General features: G+C 44.0%; 1 protein-coding gene and 1 long non-coding RNA gene across 7 annotated transcripts in view; one reads left to right on the top strand and one right to left on the bottom strand.

Annotated features, from left to right (window-relative positions):
* LOC125890225 (voltage-dependent N-type calcium channel subunit alpha-1B-like) overlaps positions 1 to 18,771 on the top strand; it is a 657,655-nt gene that overhangs the window by 170,292 nt on the left and 468,592 nt on the right. The gene's annotated exons all lie outside the window — the stretch shown is intronic.
* On the bottom strand, positions 1,883 to 18,417 carry LOC125890290 (uncharacterized). 6 transcript variants are annotated; one of them, XR_007449530.1, is made up of 8 exons: positions 18,241 to 18,417; positions 18,091 to 18,155; positions 17,571 to 17,671; positions 6,758 to 6,859; positions 6,585 to 6,649; positions 6,396 to 6,474; positions 6,148 to 6,217; positions 1,883 to 3,758 (listed from the first exon to the last, which is right to left on the bottom strand). It is a non-coding gene; the product is annotated as an uncharacterized LOC125890290 (long non-coding RNA). The 6 variants fall into 6 exon arrangements; XR_007449525.1 differs by lacking the exon at positions 6,148 to 6,217 and having other exon boundaries at positions 18,241 to 18,409; XR_007449527.1 differs by lacking the exons at positions 6,148 to 6,217; positions 17,571 to 17,671 and adding an exon at positions 9,760 to 9,860 and having other exon boundaries at positions 18,241 to 18,409.

Genomic DNA, 18,771 nt, shown 5'->3' with positions numbered 1-18,771 from the left:
CACAGCGATTGGAGGAGTCAAGTAGTTCTTGCAAAGCGTTTTAGAGTTCCATTCACTGCCCCCTAAAACACTTGTTAGTCTATCCATAATTTGACACTGAGAAAAACCTCTCTTTGCTAAGAATAATATTTTGCCTTCTTACACTTTAACTTAGTTCTGATACCATGTTTCTCACTATCACAATGCTACTTAGCAAACAATGATCTGCCGGGAAGTTGAGGCACAGCCATATTTATCACACGTAAACACTGGCTGCAAGTTGAATAAGCATGAGTTTAGTGGATCAAATTCATCATCTTGAACACATGCTTCAATGGAAAGGATATAACTTAAGGAAAACTTGACCTTTTGTACAAAGGATTTAAATTAGTCAATGCCACAGATTTGCTTTAATTTGACTGCTGACCTACAAATGGTGCAGGATCTTAAATATTTCTTCTTCACTTTACCTGTTATAACTTCTTGTGTTTTAAATCTATCTGTATCCTCCTGCTACTCAATAACCATTCACAATCACACACTGATGTAACTGCCAATAGTAGCACTTTGGGGTACAGTATCTTGCTCATTGACATGGAGCCGTTGATTGAACCCCTGATCTTCTTAATAGTGGATGTCCCGCCAACCGGTTGGTTTGCTACAGTCCAAAAGCTCTCTGAGCATTTTCAATCTAAAAGATAAACACTATAACCCAGAAAATGATAAGAAAGTTTATATTCTTACACTTAAGTTCTTTATCAAACAGAGAAATACAACTGTACACCTTCTGAATTCAAGTGTCTCTCTTTCACCAAACTAAGAAGTTAGCGTATTTACCTCGTTAACTAATCCTGCATACAAACTCCGCAGAAACAAAATAAAACTCACCAAAGCCATCTTGGTTAGACTTTTTAGTCATCCAGTTAGTTAGTCCATGGTTCCAACAATCACCAATTCGGCACCTGCGCTCTCTCATTGGCTGGGGAAATCTCCACCCAGAAGTGGTCCAGGCTCACAAAAACATCAAAATACAGTTAAAGGGCAGGAGCTCTGCAAACAGAGTCACCACCACACATGAGTAGAAGCCCATAGGTGGTGATTAAGCAGAATTTCATTTGTATATGTCTATCAGGGCTGCCCCTGACCAAATTAGGGCCCTAAGCGAAATTTTATTTGGAGACCCCCATCCCAAATGTATCATAGGTACAAAATGACCATACAACAACTTGCCATTTAACTTGACAACCTTTACTGGCAATAACAAATGTACTGTAGATACAGTAGTTTGGCTTTATGAGTCAAATAAAATAAAAAATTCAACCTGAAATAAATAAATAAATATTAAATAAAAATAACTTCAAACTGAAATAAATAAATAAACAAATCTGAGTCACAAATAGCCATCAATTAATCATCAAAAGAAAGTAACTTCCACCACCTCAATCCCCCACCCTTGATTAAACACTGAAAATAAAAAAAAAGAGGGAGACAGGTTTTTCCTATTTAATCTTATTTTGTTATATTTCTCCCTCTCCCCTCTCTGGAGGCATCCGATCTCCCTCAGCCCTCCGCCTCTCCCACCTTAATTAAACACTGAAAACAGAAATAAAATACAGAGACATTCTTTTCTATTTTCATCTTATTTAGCTATATTTCTCCCTCTCCCCTCTCTGGGAGCATCCGACCTCCCGCCCGCATATACCCCCGAGGCTCGGATCTCCCCCTCCGTGGAGCCCGCCCGCCCTCCCGTCCCCGCACACACTCCCGAGGCTCTTTTGGATGACATGTCGACAACTCTTCGCCTGCTGCAGCTCTGCAATTGCCTGCCAGCGCACCCCTCTTATTGTTAAGATGTCCAGTGCTGTCAATCATTGCAACGACGCATGGGCGGTCAGGTCTCTTCTCTCCTTCCTCGAGCTGATTCTACGTGCGCCTCACGGAAATGCGTCCCCTCGCGCAAAATGTGGCCCCCCATGGAAGATGAGGTCCTACGCACAGCGCGTGTTCTGCGTTTAGGGAGGGGCGGCCCTGATGTCTATATTTTGTTTTGTTTGAAATTCCTTCAGATCCTACCTTTAATGCTGTGAATGGACTTCCTATTCACATAGTCTCCTTCATTTTGTGAAGGAGCAATGATGGGAATGTGGGTTCCATCAGTGCACCCTATCACACCGGGAATCCTAAAAGAAATTAAAATGACTAATCTCAGTCTGAGGTTGCAGCACCATGTCATTAACTGAATATGATTTATAATCATAAATTTTAACTGATTTCTACATCATTCACCTGCAATCCTGTGGAACTCCTCCTTGATGACCCTCACGGGTTTATGTCCAGGGAACACAACAAAAGACTTTAATAGATGTTTCAGAGCAAGGGACACTTTTCTCACGGCTCTGCAGACAATGGCCTTACTGATATTTTCTGCATCTCCGATATTATACAGAAAACTCTCGTTTGCAAAAGAACGAAGAGCAACACAAAGAATCTGGGTAGATGAAAGCGTACGTCCACGGTTGGTGACGTTGGTTATGTCATGACAGATGAGGTTACGGATATAAATGATGGACTGTGATGTGAAACGGTACCGTTCAAAGAGAAAATGTTCTGGAAATGATAATACGTCAATTCTGGGCCTGTGAATAATCTCCTGACGAATGCGTGACTCCCTCCTCAGTAACACTGCCTCTTCATCCACAGGGTCCTCCATGTCCTCCATGACATGCCATGGTCGAAAAAAGTAGATTTAGAACTAGAACACATTTTAGGATCCGACTTTACCTTGAGGACAGATGATCAAACTCGCTGAAACCCGTGCGACACTAAACGAATGAATGAATGAATCACACTGTGTGTGTGGCGTAAAAGGGAGGAGACAGCTAGAAACTTGAGGTTCATTGAAGAAAACCTGCTCCCGACCAGGTTAGGTTCACAGAGTCAGTTACCATAGTAACTGACACAGAGCTTCAGTTACGTCTCTTTCTGAAACGGGCTGGAGTTACTCCGCTTTCTCTGGTATAAGTTACCTCCCTTTCTGAAACAGAAAACCCAGAGTTTCCCTCATTTCAGGGTTACCAGACTCAGAGTTTTCACTAAACCTGATTTGTGAAACAGACCCGTGGTGTCTGTCAGCTCAGCTGCCTGTTCCACCAGTAGTGGTGGACTGACCTCTGGTGGCACGTGATGGACACTACATACAATGGGTTTAATAGACAGAGGAGTGCCTGTGTTTTTGATGGCATTAAAAATCATGCTGACGGAATTTCTAATTACCCTGGTATACCATAAGACCATAATATTGCTTAAGCCTACTCACCATGCCATTGCAATTGCAATAAAAGTCCAGCAAGCAAAAAGCCAGTAAGAATAATTTATGAATGTAGCCTAATCTGCACAGACAATGAAAATAAGACTGCAGTTCATTCAGGTAGGCTAACTGAGGCTGCACCAAAGCAACAAATAATAATAATAATAATAATAATAATAATAATAATAATAATAATAATAATAATAATGCATTTTATTTGTATAGAGCTTTTCAAAACACTCAAAAACATTTTACAAAAACAAGAAAAAAACAAAATTAAAACAACATAAGAGCAGTACAACACAGTTAAGAGCAAGAATAGGGATTGAATGCAAGCCTGAACAGGTGGGTTTTGAGCAAACATTTGAAAGAGTTTAAGTCTGTACAGTTACGGTTGTGTTGGGGAAGAGAGTTCCAGAGGGAGGGGGCAGCAGTGGAGAAGGATTTGTCCCCCCAGGTTTTGTGCTTGGTCCTGTGTGGTAGAGAGAGGAGATTTGCATCAGAGGAGCGGAGACTGCGGGAGGGGATGTGACGATGCAACAGGTCAGTGAGGTAAAATTGGGCCAGGTTATGGAGGGCTTTGAAGGTGAGGAGGAGGACTTTGCGATTAGATTACTCGCGCAGCACTAGTTCAATCGCAATCACGATGTCAGGCTGTGCAAATACATAACCGCATAAAAGGCTGCGATTTGCAATTTAATGTAAATAAATGTTAACGTATTTGCCTGTGAACATGACTACCTGTCCTGTAGTACTGTTGTGTCATTTGCGAGGAATTGTTCAAAAGAACGAATCTGTTGAGTGAACGTACTGAACTGAATCACTTCCAGAACTGATTCGTTCATTTCTCAGTTCAGTTGAGCTCAGCAGCGAGCATGCAGGCCGGGAGTGGAACTGCTGATTCGGTCCGTGTGTACGATGAATCACTCACGAGTCACGAGGCAGCCAGGGTGCAGGGAGGGACTGCTTACCGCATGACGAATCACTCGGTGAACGAATCACTCAGTGAACGATGTAACCTTGATTCCTGAGTGATTCAAATCATTTCTTCTCAGTGATACACTTTCATAGGGACTGTTTTCTCCAAGCTAATGGCTAATGTAGCCAGGAGTCAAGCCACATGAACACAATCACACACCTCCCCAGTGTTTTAACAGACTTAGTTTCCAGATAAACAAACTTAAAACATTAGGCTAGCCAGTAATGAGACTCACCAGTGCAGGGCAGACGCAGCAGCAGCAGCAACGAAGAGAGACTGAGTCGGACTACGCGGTACACAGTCAGGGCAGTCAGGTGAACGAATCGTTTGAACGAATCTTTTGAATGAATCTTTTTAATGAACTGATTCTAGTGATTCAGTAACGTCTAAAAAACTACTTTGCCCATCACTATCCTGTAGTGTGTGGAGTTTGTTGACATCACGCCCACAAGCTATCCTGGTGTGTGCAGCACTTATGGTCAGGTGACCACCCGGCGTGCAGCAGTGACAAACACAGACACAGAAGAAGAGCATGAGCACAACCAAGAACAGGCTGAGTTGGTGGCGAAAAGACCCCAATGTCTATTATATGGCGATACTTTGGATTCAGGTACGGTGACGTTGAACAGAAAGATGTGCTGTGTAAAAGTTTAAACGTTAAAGTTGGCACCTCCCGCGGCAACACGACCAATCTATGTCAACACTTGAGACAGCACAGAGAAAAGTAGGGAGAATGCATATGAGAGAAATTTTAAAGACAAAGGGACAACTAAAAGTCGCCAGAACCTCATACAACAACATCCAAGCACAGTTACGCAAACATTTGTAAGTGTCACAGGGAAATCATGGACTCCATAACAAACTATATGATAACAAATGAAAAACTGAGCAATTTTGCTCGGTTTCGGCCCACTTGACATGCTGCTGTGTTGTGCTATTCATGTTCTGGAATTTGTCATTTATGTGACAACGCCTGAATGCAACACAGGCTCGCTCCGCTGTGTGTCCAGTGCTGGGCTGCGCTGCTGTGCAAGCAGGGTGATTGACTGTGCTCTGTCTGTTGATGGTCATTTACACTGTCCTTAACAATAATTATGTCAGGTCAGGTTAGGTCAGTGTGTCAGGTCAGGTCAGTGCCCCCTAATATAATGTAGGGGAAACACTGAATCAAGCAAGAAGACTAATGATACCATTTTTTTTTTATTATATTGAAATCGCAATCGCAAATCGTGATATTGTTCACTCAAATCGCAATCGCACATTTTTATCAAATCGTGCAGCATTACTTTGAACTGAATGCGTTGAGGACTTGGGAGCCAGTGGAGGTTCTGAAGGACGGAGGAGCGGGACTGGGTGAGGATACAGGCAGCAGAGTTCTGGATGTAGGCCTACTGTAGTTTATTGAGGACTTTAGAGGATGAACCATACAGAATGCTATTGCAGTAGTCGAGTCTGGATGTGATGAATGTGTGAATCAGAGTTTCTGCAGTGGAGAAGGTGAGTGAGGAGCAGAGCTGAGCTATGTTTTTTAGATGGAAGAAAGTGGTTTTGGTGATACGATTACCATGCAGTTCAAATGAAAGGTTGCTGTCGAAAGTGACTCTGAGGTTGTGTAGATGTGGAGATGGAGAAAGTGTAGAATTTGAAACATTAAGGCTGAAATTATGGATGGTTTTAGTAAGGGAACTGGGGCCGATTATGATCATGTCTGATTTGTCACAGTTGAGTTGTAGAAAGTTAGTTTGCATCCAGGATTTTAGTTCAGTGAGGCAATTATCAAGTGTGGAGCAGATAGCTGTAGTGATGGATTTAGTGGCGATGTAGATCTGGACATCGACGGCATAGCAGTGGAAATGGAGGCCATATCAGCGGATGATGTTACCAAGTGGGAGGATGTAAAGGATGAAAAGGAGAGGACCGGGGCCGTGCAGAGACCTTTGGAGGGGCAGGTGCTGAACGTTAAAAAGGGGCACATGGAACAAGACTTTAAAACACCTTATGACAGCATAACTAGCTGAATTATAGCAACCTATATTCATAAAGAATGTAACATGAACTCGCATCATACTCTATTATTGTCCCCATCCCTTTTCATCAGGTGGGGACAATCTAAAGTAGCCTGTGTTTTACCTGATGGGGTACAGTTGCTGTTGAGGGGTTGCTGGGGCTGCTGCTGCTTGAAGTGTTGGAGGGCTGTGTTGATCTGAGACTGTAGACATTAAAACAAGCATGGGAAAGATGGTAGCTGATTAAACAAGTGTTATGTGATAATGACAAGATGCAAAGATTGCTGACAGTGCTTGGAACTGGCTCACTGACCTACTGTAGTGCTGATGGTTTGCAGAAGACTGGTTGCTGAGAGAGGCTGCAGCCAAGGCTGACTGCTGGAAGTAAACAGGGGGAAATGCTCACAGGACTGATGGCTGCTGCTGTTGTATTTTATACCCAAATATCTCTGCAATGTAAACAACTGGTACATGTGTTATTCTTACCTGTTGTGCTCTTCACCCAGCTGGTGAGGGATCCACTACCTTTAGCAGCCTCACGCCGCTCCTTTTGTTTTTGCTTCCACCTCCTCTCCTTACGAGGCATGTCTGCACAATGAAATATCATGATTAATAAAAGAAAATCTGATTCCCCAGCGCGCACACACACACACACACACACACACACACACACACACACACACACACACACACACACACACACAGTGACTTTTCATTCCTTTTCCAGAAATACTGTATACTATGGCCACAAGTTTGCTCCATGGTGCTGATCCAGAATCTGTCCTTAATTATTTATTCCTAGTGCTATAATAATAAAGTGATCTTAATAAGAATAAAGTAATAACGTAATCAATATAACATAATGTATTTATGCTTACATTCAATTTGTTTGACTATCCACTTTGCGCAAGGCAGAAAGCTAATTAAATGTTTAAATTGCGCAGATAAATATACATATATTTATAGATGTATACATACACACAATATATTAGTTAAAATGACATTTTTTACTGACATTTTCCTCCTGGTGAGATATTGTTCAGTTTAATAATTTTGCTGTTGTAAACATTAACTTTGCTGCTGTGAAAGCAATATTTTGTCATATTTACAATATACATCTATTCTAATTCTGTTCTGAATGCATTTTCTTTACAAAATATAGAAATACAGTGTGTTATTTAAAATATTGTAATTATAACAGTCCAACAGTCCAAATTATGATTAATTATTATTAATTGTTAAATGTTATTGTTAAACAGCACAGGCAGGCCTACACACACACACACACACACACACACACACACACACACACACACACACACACACGCACCAAAATTAAAAAAAAAAAAATGCCTTGACAAAAGGGCACTTGCCCATCAAGGGGCAAAGGGGCAGGTGCTCGACAATTCTCCTCTGCTCTCTGTATCACGTATGGTGGAGATCGGCCCCGATGCGCACACGCACGCACACACACACACACACGCGTGCGCGCACACACACACACACACACGCGTGCGCGCACACACACAGACACACACACACACACACACACACACACACCAACCTCTCTTGCTCTCCCTCTGCCATTTTCCACACGCTGTTTTTGAAATCTTTCGCGATCACCTGCCCCTCGCATTATTCATAGTTTACCTACTTCACTGGCTCATGGAGTGAATAGAAATTGCGCATGCGCGGCTTCCATAGAAGTCAAAATAACATCTCTAGGCATCCGTGACCAAAAATCGTTTACACTCGATTTCATTAATTTTGAAATCGTTTGACCTCAAAATTGTAATCGCAATCACCAGACAATTAATTGCACAGCCTTAGAATGAGTTGCACTTGTTGAGTGTGAAGGATGTGGAGGTGTTGTCGATGGGTTTGAGAAGTTTTTTTTAATGTGGAGAAAAGAGTTTTGGGGTTGTTGGAGTCAGAGTGTATGAGATGAGAGTAGTAGGACTGGGGGGGGGGGGGGGGTTCAAATGTTCAAATGAGTTAACTGCAGGGATGTAAACGGTGGTTATTTTGATGTCCTTCCACCGAATAGCAGCAACACCACCTCCGCGGCCTTCAGGGCAAGGTTCATCACTGTATGTGAATCCTGTAGGTGTGGTCTGATTAAGTGAAAAATAGTCCAGGTGTTTGTGCCATGTTTCAGTGATGCAAAGAAAATCCAGGTTATTGTCAGTGATGAATTCATTCAGAATGAGGCTTTTGTTGTTCAGAGATTGTGTGTTGAATAGAGCCAGTTTCAGATGACGTTGCTTTAGGACTGTTTGAGAGGACTGAGGAATGGTAATGGGTAGTAAATTCTGGGCACGTCTGTGAGCAAAGCGAGGCTTGATTAAGTAGGGTCTTTCAGTGATGATTACAGGAATGTTTGTGGGAGGGAAAACTTAATCGATGGAAACATATTGTGAAGGGCTGGCAACTGTAGGATGTTTGGGATTTGACCTGGAGCTGGCAGTATTGGTTAGTGGCAGTTGCAGTTGGAGCCTGTAGGGGGAGAGGTTGTGGGAGCCAGTACTTGCAGAGTGATCCGTAGAGGAAGAAGAGGAACACACTGAGAAGGGGGGGTGGCATGTAAACAGTCACTGGAGAATACTCTCATAATGGGAAAGAGAAATTCCCTTGAGACAGCGACAAGAGTAAAAAGATTAAAGAGAAAGTCTGATATTTTATACTTTGTTAATTTGTTAAAAAAAAAAAGAATACATACATAAATAAAAAATCCTTAAGGAACAGCTTGGATGAAGGTAGCTTTTATCTTAATGTATTGCAGGGCTATTCAATTTTCAAGCATATACACTGGATTGAATTAAGTAACTTTAAAGGACTGTGCACTTTGCTGCTCTATTATCTAGAAAACTGGAAATATTGTGTAGCAAGTACATGTAGTAATGCTCAATAAGAAGAGTATAAGTTTATTAATTTTATAAAGGTGGTAATTGGACTAAATCAGAAAATGCTAAGGTTCGGCTCTGGGAGGTGCGTGTGGCAGTATAAAGACAACACAGACAAATATTTACGGTTTAGTGGCCAGTGCCTTATTATTAACAGTGGGAAAAAAAAAAGTGAATTCAACCAGTAGCCCCAAAATATTTACAATCTGCAGATATGACTTTGTTCAAGCTTGATTTGAAATTATTAGAGAAGTTTGAAGAGGGAAAAAGTGCACTTTGTTTTAACCATTCGTTCTGACCCCAAATAAACAGTTCAGTTTACAGTTTCACAATAGCAACAGCAAAAGAAATGCAACAGTCCTAGTCCAGGAAAATACCTGGAGTACCTGTACTCCACCCAATCACCTCCCTGATGATAAATCACAGTCCGCAGTAGAGATTGGTAGATTGATTGATTGTCCATAGTTCATTCAGAATGTTCATTGGTATTATAATTGTCCATGGGCGCGCAAAACAGAGTTCATAAGCGGATTGTGAATGAGGGGAAAACAAAAAAGGAGAGTGGACTGGCTGCAGCAGCCCTACCGAACCACAGGAGTGCTGTTGCTGTGTGAGGATGGTGTTCGAGGCTCCTTCTTGGGCTTAGCTCGCCGTCGGGTGGTGGCACCAAGCAGGGCACACCTGGCCTGTGTTTAATTAAACAGCACCAACCATGAGTAAAATTATTTAACAATAGATCATTAATACTAGCTAGTTTGGTTGTTTTGTTCTCAGTTCTCAGTGCATACACAATTAAATATCAACAGTAAATCATTACATTCAACCAGTAATAATAAACATACAATATACAACAAGCATTGGCTCTAAAGTGCTTCGGCGATGCATAAACCAAAAAATACACAGTGTAACCATTCAGTCACCGTAACCTTAAATAGCTTGTAAATGCTTTAAACAAGAAGCAGAGTGGGCTACAAAGCCGATAACACCGCTACATTAGCATAACAATGCTCCGCCATTAAGTACAGGCATATGGGCGCAGCTAACAGTATGCTAATGCTAACGGCGTGTAGCAAAATGAAACTAGACCAAGCAGACTCACCAATTCCACTCCTAGACAGTCACACAGCGAGTACCCAGCATCAGCACGCAGTTGGTATCAAACTTCTAAAAGTGTACAACGCATAGCTGGAGTTAGAAGTGCACACGATATATTATGTGAGAAACAGCGTGTAAACGAGTCGCGTACCTGTTGCAGCCGTCCCTGCAGCCCGTCTCCCCTTGCCTGTCTGCCAACCGAGCAGGACACACAATTGAAGAGGACTACAGGAACGCGATTGGCTAACAGGCTCGCAAGGTGCTCAGCGTGCGTGCGCACGTAACTACGTGACTCAAGGGTGCGTTTAAGGACACTGGAGAATGTAGGAAATAAATATTTATTATATTTATCCACCATAAGCGCATTTTCTATGTGGGTTACAGCCTGCCCACCTTAAATCATGCACGTCCCGTTGCATGTTAAAACTAAACAACGTGAACGGACAAGGGACAGTTAGCATCGGCAGTAGTACTAACGCCTAATGCATCAGACAGACTGTGTAACATAGTTTGTACTACGGAAATCAATGGATTGCCGCGAGTGATATATTGGAGTCTTTGAGGTTGCGCTCTTTGTCGTCCTGAACGTCTCAGTGCAATGTCAACTATGCCAGGATCATTTTCAGGTATCCCCACAGGATTGTGTTCTTCGGGGGAATCTTCGGTGGAAACGACAGAATCTTCGGTAAGTATTTGTTCATTTCCAGGTAAGTTTTGGTCTTCACCATTCGATAGGTGGATTTTCAACAGGTTCTGGTAAGTTCTCTTCCATGTCAGATTCAGACTGCTCACTGCTGGATTCTTCAACTGGAGGTGGCTCTCTTTGGTCTTCAGTTTCAACTGGAGGATCAATAATCAGTGCTCTTTCGTTTTCACTCTCAGTGGATGCAGCTGAATAGTGATGTTGCTTCTCCACTGTGAAATGTAAAGTAGGAGGACTGACATTTAAAGAGACCAAACTCTCTGAATCTTCATCCTCAGCGGGAGAGTCTGTGGAAGGATCTGGATGATCTGGATTCTGGCTCTGCTGACGAGTTCTGGGTCTGCGGACAGGTGCGTGCTCTACAGAGGGTGAGTTCTCATTACTGTCCACGAGGAAACCACATGGAAGGAGGAGGTCACGGTGCAGGGTCCGCGTAGGTCCGTCACTGCTTTCAGGTTTCACTCTATAAACCGGAAGATCTCCAGCTCGATGGACAACGACATAAACTTCTTCCTCCCATTTGTCGGAAAGTTTATGTTTCCCACGAAGACGGACATTCCTCACTAGCACCCGGTCCCCTGGTTCCAGTGCTGATGGTATCACACGGTTATCAAAGCGGGCTTTGTTCCGGTCAGCAGATTTGGAAGCATTGGTCGAAGCAATTTTTAAGCTTCCTTCCAATCTTGATTTGAGAGATTTGACGTACTGAGAGTGGTTCTTGTGTTTGGCATTACACAAAGGGAGATCAAATGCTAGATCCACAGGTAAACGAGGTGTTCTGCCGAACATTAATTCATACGGGGTGAATCCTGTGACCTCGTTCCTGGTGCAATTGTAAGCGTGAACCAATGGTTTAACATGTTCTTTCCATCTTGTCTTCTGTTTTTGCTCCAAAGTTCCCAACATTGCCAACAACGTCCGATTGAAACGTTCCACTGGGTTTCCCCTCGGATGGTATGGTGTTGTGCGACTCTTCTGGATGCCTGCAACCTCACAAAATTCCTTGATCAACTTTGACTCAAAATCTTGTCCTTGTCCGGTGTGAATTCGCTCTGGAATGCCATAGTAAACGATGAAGTTTTCCCACAGACATTTTGCCACAGTTCTTGCCTTTTGATTGGGCGTAGGAATGGCAACAGTGAATTTGGTGAAATGGTCGGTTAGAACCAAGATGTCACGAGTGTTACTGGAATCAGGTTCGAGGCTCAGGAAATCCATGCACAGGAGCTCAAGCGGTCGTGAGGTTTTTATGCTAACAAGCGGTGCAGCTCTCTCGGGCAAGGCTTTCCGCGCACACAGCGGCCACAGGTCTTGATCTTCTGCTCCACATCCATTGCCATCTTGGGCCAATAGAATCTTGTACGGACAAGATCGAGTGTACGTTCGATCCCCATGTGGCCCATATCGTCATGGAGACTTTTTAAGACCATGGGACGCAGTTCTTCTGGGAGAACAAGCTGGTATAACAGATCCTCATTGTCCCGTCTCCTCCTGTACAAGACTCCATCCACCAGTTCCAACCGGGACCATTCTCTGAGCAGGAGAGGAAATTCAGGGAGCTCAGCTCTTGCAGTCGGCGGGATCTTCTCCCCCGTCTAGCTGGTGGATAAGCTCTCGAATACAGGGATCTGTGTGTTGTTTTTCTTGGATGTTCAGAGCAGGAATGACTGGCAGCTGGTGGAGGCTTTCGGAGCAGTAGCTGTCAGGAATAGTGTCAGCTTTGGTCGACAAGGACTCAATGAATGTGAAACCAATCTGACCTCCATCATCTGGCCGTGCAGCTTTGACCAAATGATTTTGGCAGATAGCTTTCACAATGTCCTCTCGAATGGCATCAGAGTCTGCAGCGTGTTGGGAAATGAACTGATGGATAAGTTCATAGTCTTTGGGAGCTTCTTCAGTGGAGCATGGGTGAGGGCGTCGCGAGGGAGCGTCAGCATCACGGTTTTGTTTACCAGCCCGATACAGCAGCTTGAATGAGTATGTGGATAGAGCAGCCAACCAGCGATGTCCTGTAGCATCCAGTTTAGCTGTTGTGAGGATGTACGTCAGCGGGTTGCTGTCAGTAACCACCGTAAAGTCAGCACCATACAAATAATCCTGGAATTTTTCCGTGACACTCCACTTGAGGGCAAGGAATTCCAGTTTATGGGCTGGGTAACGGCCCTCACTCTGTGATAGCCCGCGGCTTGCATAGGCTATGACTCTCAATTTTCCTTCTTGCTCCTGATATAACGCTGCTCCGAGTCCCATCACGCTAGCATCAGTGTGAAGGATGTATGGGCGAGATGGATCTGCAAACCCAAGGACTGGAGCAGTGGTAAGTTTCCCAATCAGTGTCTTGAATGCATTTTGGCAGCTGGGGTTCCATCTTTCCCCAAATGGCTGGGTCGGACTGTAGGTAGGTTTCTTGTGAGTTTTCTGGTTCTTTGACTTGCGAGCAGGTGCGTATCCGCGAGTCAGATCGTTCAGTGGTTTGGCTATGATGGAGTAGTCCTTTATGAAACGGCGATAATACCCTGCGAAGCCCAGAAAAGATCTCAGCTGTTTAAGTGTTTGTGGAATCGGCCAGGTTTTGATGGTTTCTATCTTTTCTGGGTCTGTTTGAACTCCTTTTTCTGAGACAATGTGGCCCAAGTAGCGGACAGATGTTTGGAAGAATCGGCATTTCTCTGGTGACAATTTCAGCCCATACTCTCTCAGCCGGTTCAGGACTCTCAGCAGCCTTTGTTCGTGTTCCTCCAAGGTATCAGAAAAAATGATCAAATCATCAAGGAACACCAGCACCTCCTTCAGATGGAGGTCCCCCATACAGCGTTCCATCAAGCGCTGAAATGTGCTAGGTGCATTGGTAACACCTTGGGGCATCCGGTTAAACTCCCAGAAGCCAAGTGGAGTGACAAAGGCTGTCTTGGGTTTATCTTCTTCACCCATCTGGATCTGGTAATAACCGGACTTCAGATCAAGTACTGAAAACCATTTGGAACCAGCGAGGGCTGAGAACGATTCTTCCAGGTTGGGTAAGGGGTATGCATCCTTAATTGTCTGGAGGTTTAGTTTGCGGTAGTCGATGCACAATCGGACTTCACCATTTTTCTTCCTCACCACAACAACAGGAGACGTAAAGGGTGATGATGATTCCCTTATAACTCCGGCTTCCAGAAGCTCACGCAGGTGACGGCGAATAGCTTCATAGTCCTGCGGATGGATTGGCCGGGCGCGTAGTTTGAACGGTGTATTGTCGTGGAGTGGGATGTAATGTTTCACAGCCGTTGTGCAGCAAAATCCAAGTCATGGTGGGAAAAGACCTCCGAGATGTTATTCAACCTTTCTGTGATTCTCTTCTTCCATTCAGGTGACAGTGGGGACTCACCAAAGTTGATGTTCAGGCTGGATGGTGGTTTCTCAGCTGGAAGATGGGTCACTTGGTGTTCAGACAGGATGCAATGGTATGTCTCGAGATCCGCAATGACACTGAAGGGTGGAATGAATGTGTCTTGCTCGGATTCGTTGATGACCACGGAACTTTGTATGGAGGAAGAGCCGGAAGAGTGATGAGACAACTGCTGACACACAGACCACCGGGCAGAGTGGAAGCAGGATGTTGTAGGAGGACACTCTGGCTGGACGATGGAGAGGTGACTTTTGCAAAACCTCTCGATGACGATCGCGGCCGGCCGGAACACGCACTGGAGCCTTGCTTAGAAGTCGCACAACTCCTGTGTTGCCATTGTCCTTCTGCTGATGTGACAGCTGTAACGTTTTCAACACGGCTCTGTACCCATGGGCACTAGGCTGGAATGTTGGGTGTTCGCCAAGATACTGCTCGTACAGTGGTTCTAGAGTGTTCATTCCAATTAAAACTGTTGCTGAAACATTGGGGTGTGTGTCTGGAACAACTAAAGCCAGTGTAGATATTTCATATTCTTCAGCAACAAAGTCTCTGGGAAACTTGATAGAGATCTCAACATAGCCAAGATATGGGACTGTTTGACCAGCAGCACCTTCAACTTGCAGTAGATCATTGAGTGGTTGAATTGGTTGCTTCTGAAGGTGTGTATTGTAAAAGGACACAGGTATGGTGGTGACCTGTGATCCTGTGTCAAGGAGACATTGGTATGTGTGACCAGCAATGTCCACTTCTGCTGTGCATCTGGATCCGATAAGCCCACGAGGCAGCTTTGTGGTTAGCCCCGGATGGGTCTGTTGGTCTGCGCAGTGAACTGTCTTCTTGTACCTTGAGGGACAATGTGGGTCCCGCGCAGTTCCTGTATGTCCCACTACAGGAACTGAATCTAGTTTAAATGTCCATTAGAAGCTGGATTGCGTTTCTGCCACTTTTGTTTCTTCTCACTGAATTGTTTCCGTTTTGCATCAACGAGTGCTGGGTTAGGTCTATTCTTGCACTGTGGCCTGATGTGTCCGTCCTCCCCACAACGAAAACAGAAACCAGGCTTCGGATTGGAGGGCGGTGCGTTCACACTTGGAGTTGTCCTTTGTCTCTGGTGAGGCTTTGGGACAGGAGCACTGGACCGGTGAGACTGGGAGGCCGTCAGAGCAGCCAGTTGCTTTTGAATATCAGCCACTTGCTTTGTGAGAGCAGATAGGGTAGCAGCAACTCCTTTCTCCTCTTCTATGGCGAACTGAGCTTGAGCTGCAACTCTGTCTAGATGTTCCAAGATGTTGCTTCATTCTCAGAGTTTTGCTCGCTTCACGATCTTCTTCAGTTCTTAAAAGCAGCAACAGTTCAGCAAATGAAGGTGGGCTTGCTTTTCTCTGCTTTAGCTGGAGCTCAGATAAGAGGGTGTTATCCCAGCATCCCCAGCAGAACTGGCTGAGTAGGTGCCGGTTCACTTCACTTGGCTTCACTCCTCCCCGCTTGACTGCCAGACTCAGGGCTACTTGCAGTCTCTGTAAATAAGCAGACGGTTTCCTCACCCGAATCTTGAAGCGTGTCCATGAACTTCACATAAAGCTCCTCTCCGTCCTGCACAGTTCCAAATGCTGAATCCAGATGTTGGATGTATGTCTCTGCAGAAAGGTCTGGGCTGAGGTGCTTTACAATGTCAGCCAGGTGGAAGAAGGCTGTCGAGAATGTGTCTGGATCTTTGTAGCTCAGAAATGGCTGGGTCCTTCAAGATGAAGTCCACACCAGAGCGCCATGTATCATAGTCCACCTCATGCTGTGGGCGTGGTGTTCTTCCAAAACATGCGCAACCTGTGAGATGAACGCATGTTAATGTCATCGCTCTTCACTATGTGTTCCACAACATACCTCTGTACTCCAGGTGGATTCAAATCAGAAGCAGATATGTTGATTGAATGTGGAGTACCAGCAGGATGTGTGCCAACTGCAGCAGACCCAACAGCCAGATTGTGAGTTGGTGGAGCAGGACTGGCATCCATTTTGTTTTGTGCTGGAATGGGAGCAGCCATTTTGTTTTCCAGTGGCATGACAGGTTCCTCCTTGGGGCTCTCAGTTTTACCAGGGCGGAGTTCTGTAGCAGCTTCATTTATTTGGGACATCAGTTCTTGTAAAACTTCAGCAAAATCTTGACCAGACAGTTTTGCTACTTGTTTTAAGTCAGCTAAATAAGTCTTAGTCTTTGAGCAACCAACATTAGCCGAATAAACTTTAGACAAGTCTTGAACACAATATTCATTATCTTCAGGCTTAAATGTATATGGCAGAATTGGACCCAATAAATCGAAAGCTGACACGGTTTTAAACTCAACGACCCACATGTTGTGGAAATCAGACTCCGGTGAGTTTATTGGTAGAGAACGCTCGATGGCACCGTACTGTAGAAGGAAATCTTCTATTTCATCTACATTATATCCTGGAACGCCACTGACCAAGACCGCGTTTGGTATTTTGATACCTAGTGACTCCAACAAGTCCATGTTTGAGAGTGGATTGGTGATGCTAAATGAGTAAAATTGTATTTATACTGAACCACGACCTCCTGGCTAGCTCGCCACAAATTATGTAACAAGTACATGTAGTAATGCTCAATAAGAAGAGTATAAGTTTATTAATTTTATAAAAGGTGGTAATTGGACTAAATCAGAAAATGCTAAGGTTCGGCTCTGGGAGGTGCGTGTGGCAGTATAAAGACAACACAGACAAATATTTACGGTTTAGTGGCCAGTGCCTTATTATTAACAGTGGGAAAAAAAAAAGTGAATTCAACCAGTAGCCCCAAAATATTTACAATCTGCAGATATGGCTTTGTTCAAGCTTGATTTGAAATTATTAGAGAAGTTTGAAGAGGGAAAAAGTGCACTTTGTTTTAACCATTCGTTCTGACCACAAATAAACAGTTCAGTTTACAGTTTCACAATAGCAACAGCAAAAGAAATGCAACAGTCCTAGTCCAGGAAAATACCTGGAGTACCTGTACTCCACCCAATCACCTCCCTGATGATAAATCACAGTCCGCAGTAGAGATTGGTAGATTGATTGATTGTCCATAGTTCATTCAGAATGTTCATTGGTATTATAATTGTCCATGGGCGCGCAAAACAGAGTTCATAAGCGGATTGTGAATGAGGGGAAAACAAAAAAGGAGAGTGGACTGGCTGCAGCAGCCCCTACCGAACCACAGGAGTGCTGTTGCTGTGTGAGGATGGTGTTCGAGGCTCCTTCTTGGGCTTAGCTCGCCGTCGGGTGGTGGCACCAAGCAGGGCACACCTGGCCTGTGTTTAATTAAACAGGACCAACCATGAGTAAAATTATTTAACAATAGATCATTAATACTAGCTAGTTTGGTTGTTTTGTTCTCAGTTCTCAGTGCATACACAATTAAATATCAACAGTAAATCATTACATTCAACCAGTAATAATAAACATACAATATACAACAAGCATTGGCTCTAAAGTGCTTCGGCTGGCGATGCATAAACCAAAAAAATACACAGTGTAACCATTCAGTCACCGTAACCTTAAATAGCTTGTAAATGCTTTAAACAAGAAGCAGAGTGGGCTACAAAAGCCGATAACACCGCTACATTAGCATAACAATGCTCCGCCATTAAGTACAGGCATATGGGCGCAGCTAACAGTATGCTAATGCTAACGGCGTGTAGCAAAATGAAACTAGACCAAGCAGACTCACCAATTCCACTCCTAGACAGTCACACAGCGAGTACCCAGCATCAGCACGCAGTTGGTATCAAACTTCTAAAAGTGTACAACGCATAGCTGGAGTTAGAAGTGCACACGATATATTATTATGTGAGAAACAGCGTGTAAACGAGTCGCGTACCTGTTGCAGCCGTCCCTGCAGCCCGTCTCCCCTTGCCTGTCTGCCAACCGAGCAGGACACACAATTGAAGAGGACTACAGGAACGCGATTGGCTAACAGGCTCGCAAGGTGCTCAGCGTGCGTGCGCACGTAACTACGTGACTCAAGGGTGCGTTTAAGGACACTGGAGAATGTAGGAAATAAATATTTATTATATTTATCCACCATAAGCGCATTTTCTATGTGGGTTACAATTGGATCATGACTCAGTATCGACAGATATTCGGATGAGAATCAGGGGTAAAAAATCTTGATCAGGGGTCTCATTTATAATCACTGTGTAAACACAAAATGAGGCCTGAAAGAGGTTTACGCCACTTCCCACCCAAAAGATGTGATCTATAAAAACAAGCTTGATGGGAGAAATTGCACACCTGTTGAGAAAAGCAGGAATACAGTCTGACACAACAGTGTAGCTACTTCATACTCCAACACCATCATTAAGTTTGCCGACCTGACAGCTGTGGTGGGCACACCTGAAAGAAGTAGAGG

This window comes from Epinephelus fuscoguttatus, linkage group LG6 (assembly GCF_011397635.1).
Source record: "Epinephelus fuscoguttatus linkage group LG6, E.fuscoguttatus.final_Chr_v1".
Taxonomy (NCBI): domain Eukaryota; kingdom Metazoa; phylum Chordata; class Actinopteri; order Perciformes; family Serranidae; genus Epinephelus; species Epinephelus fuscoguttatus.
Note: the sequence above shows the minus strand (reverse complement) of the source record. Positions and strands in the feature narration are given on the sequence as shown.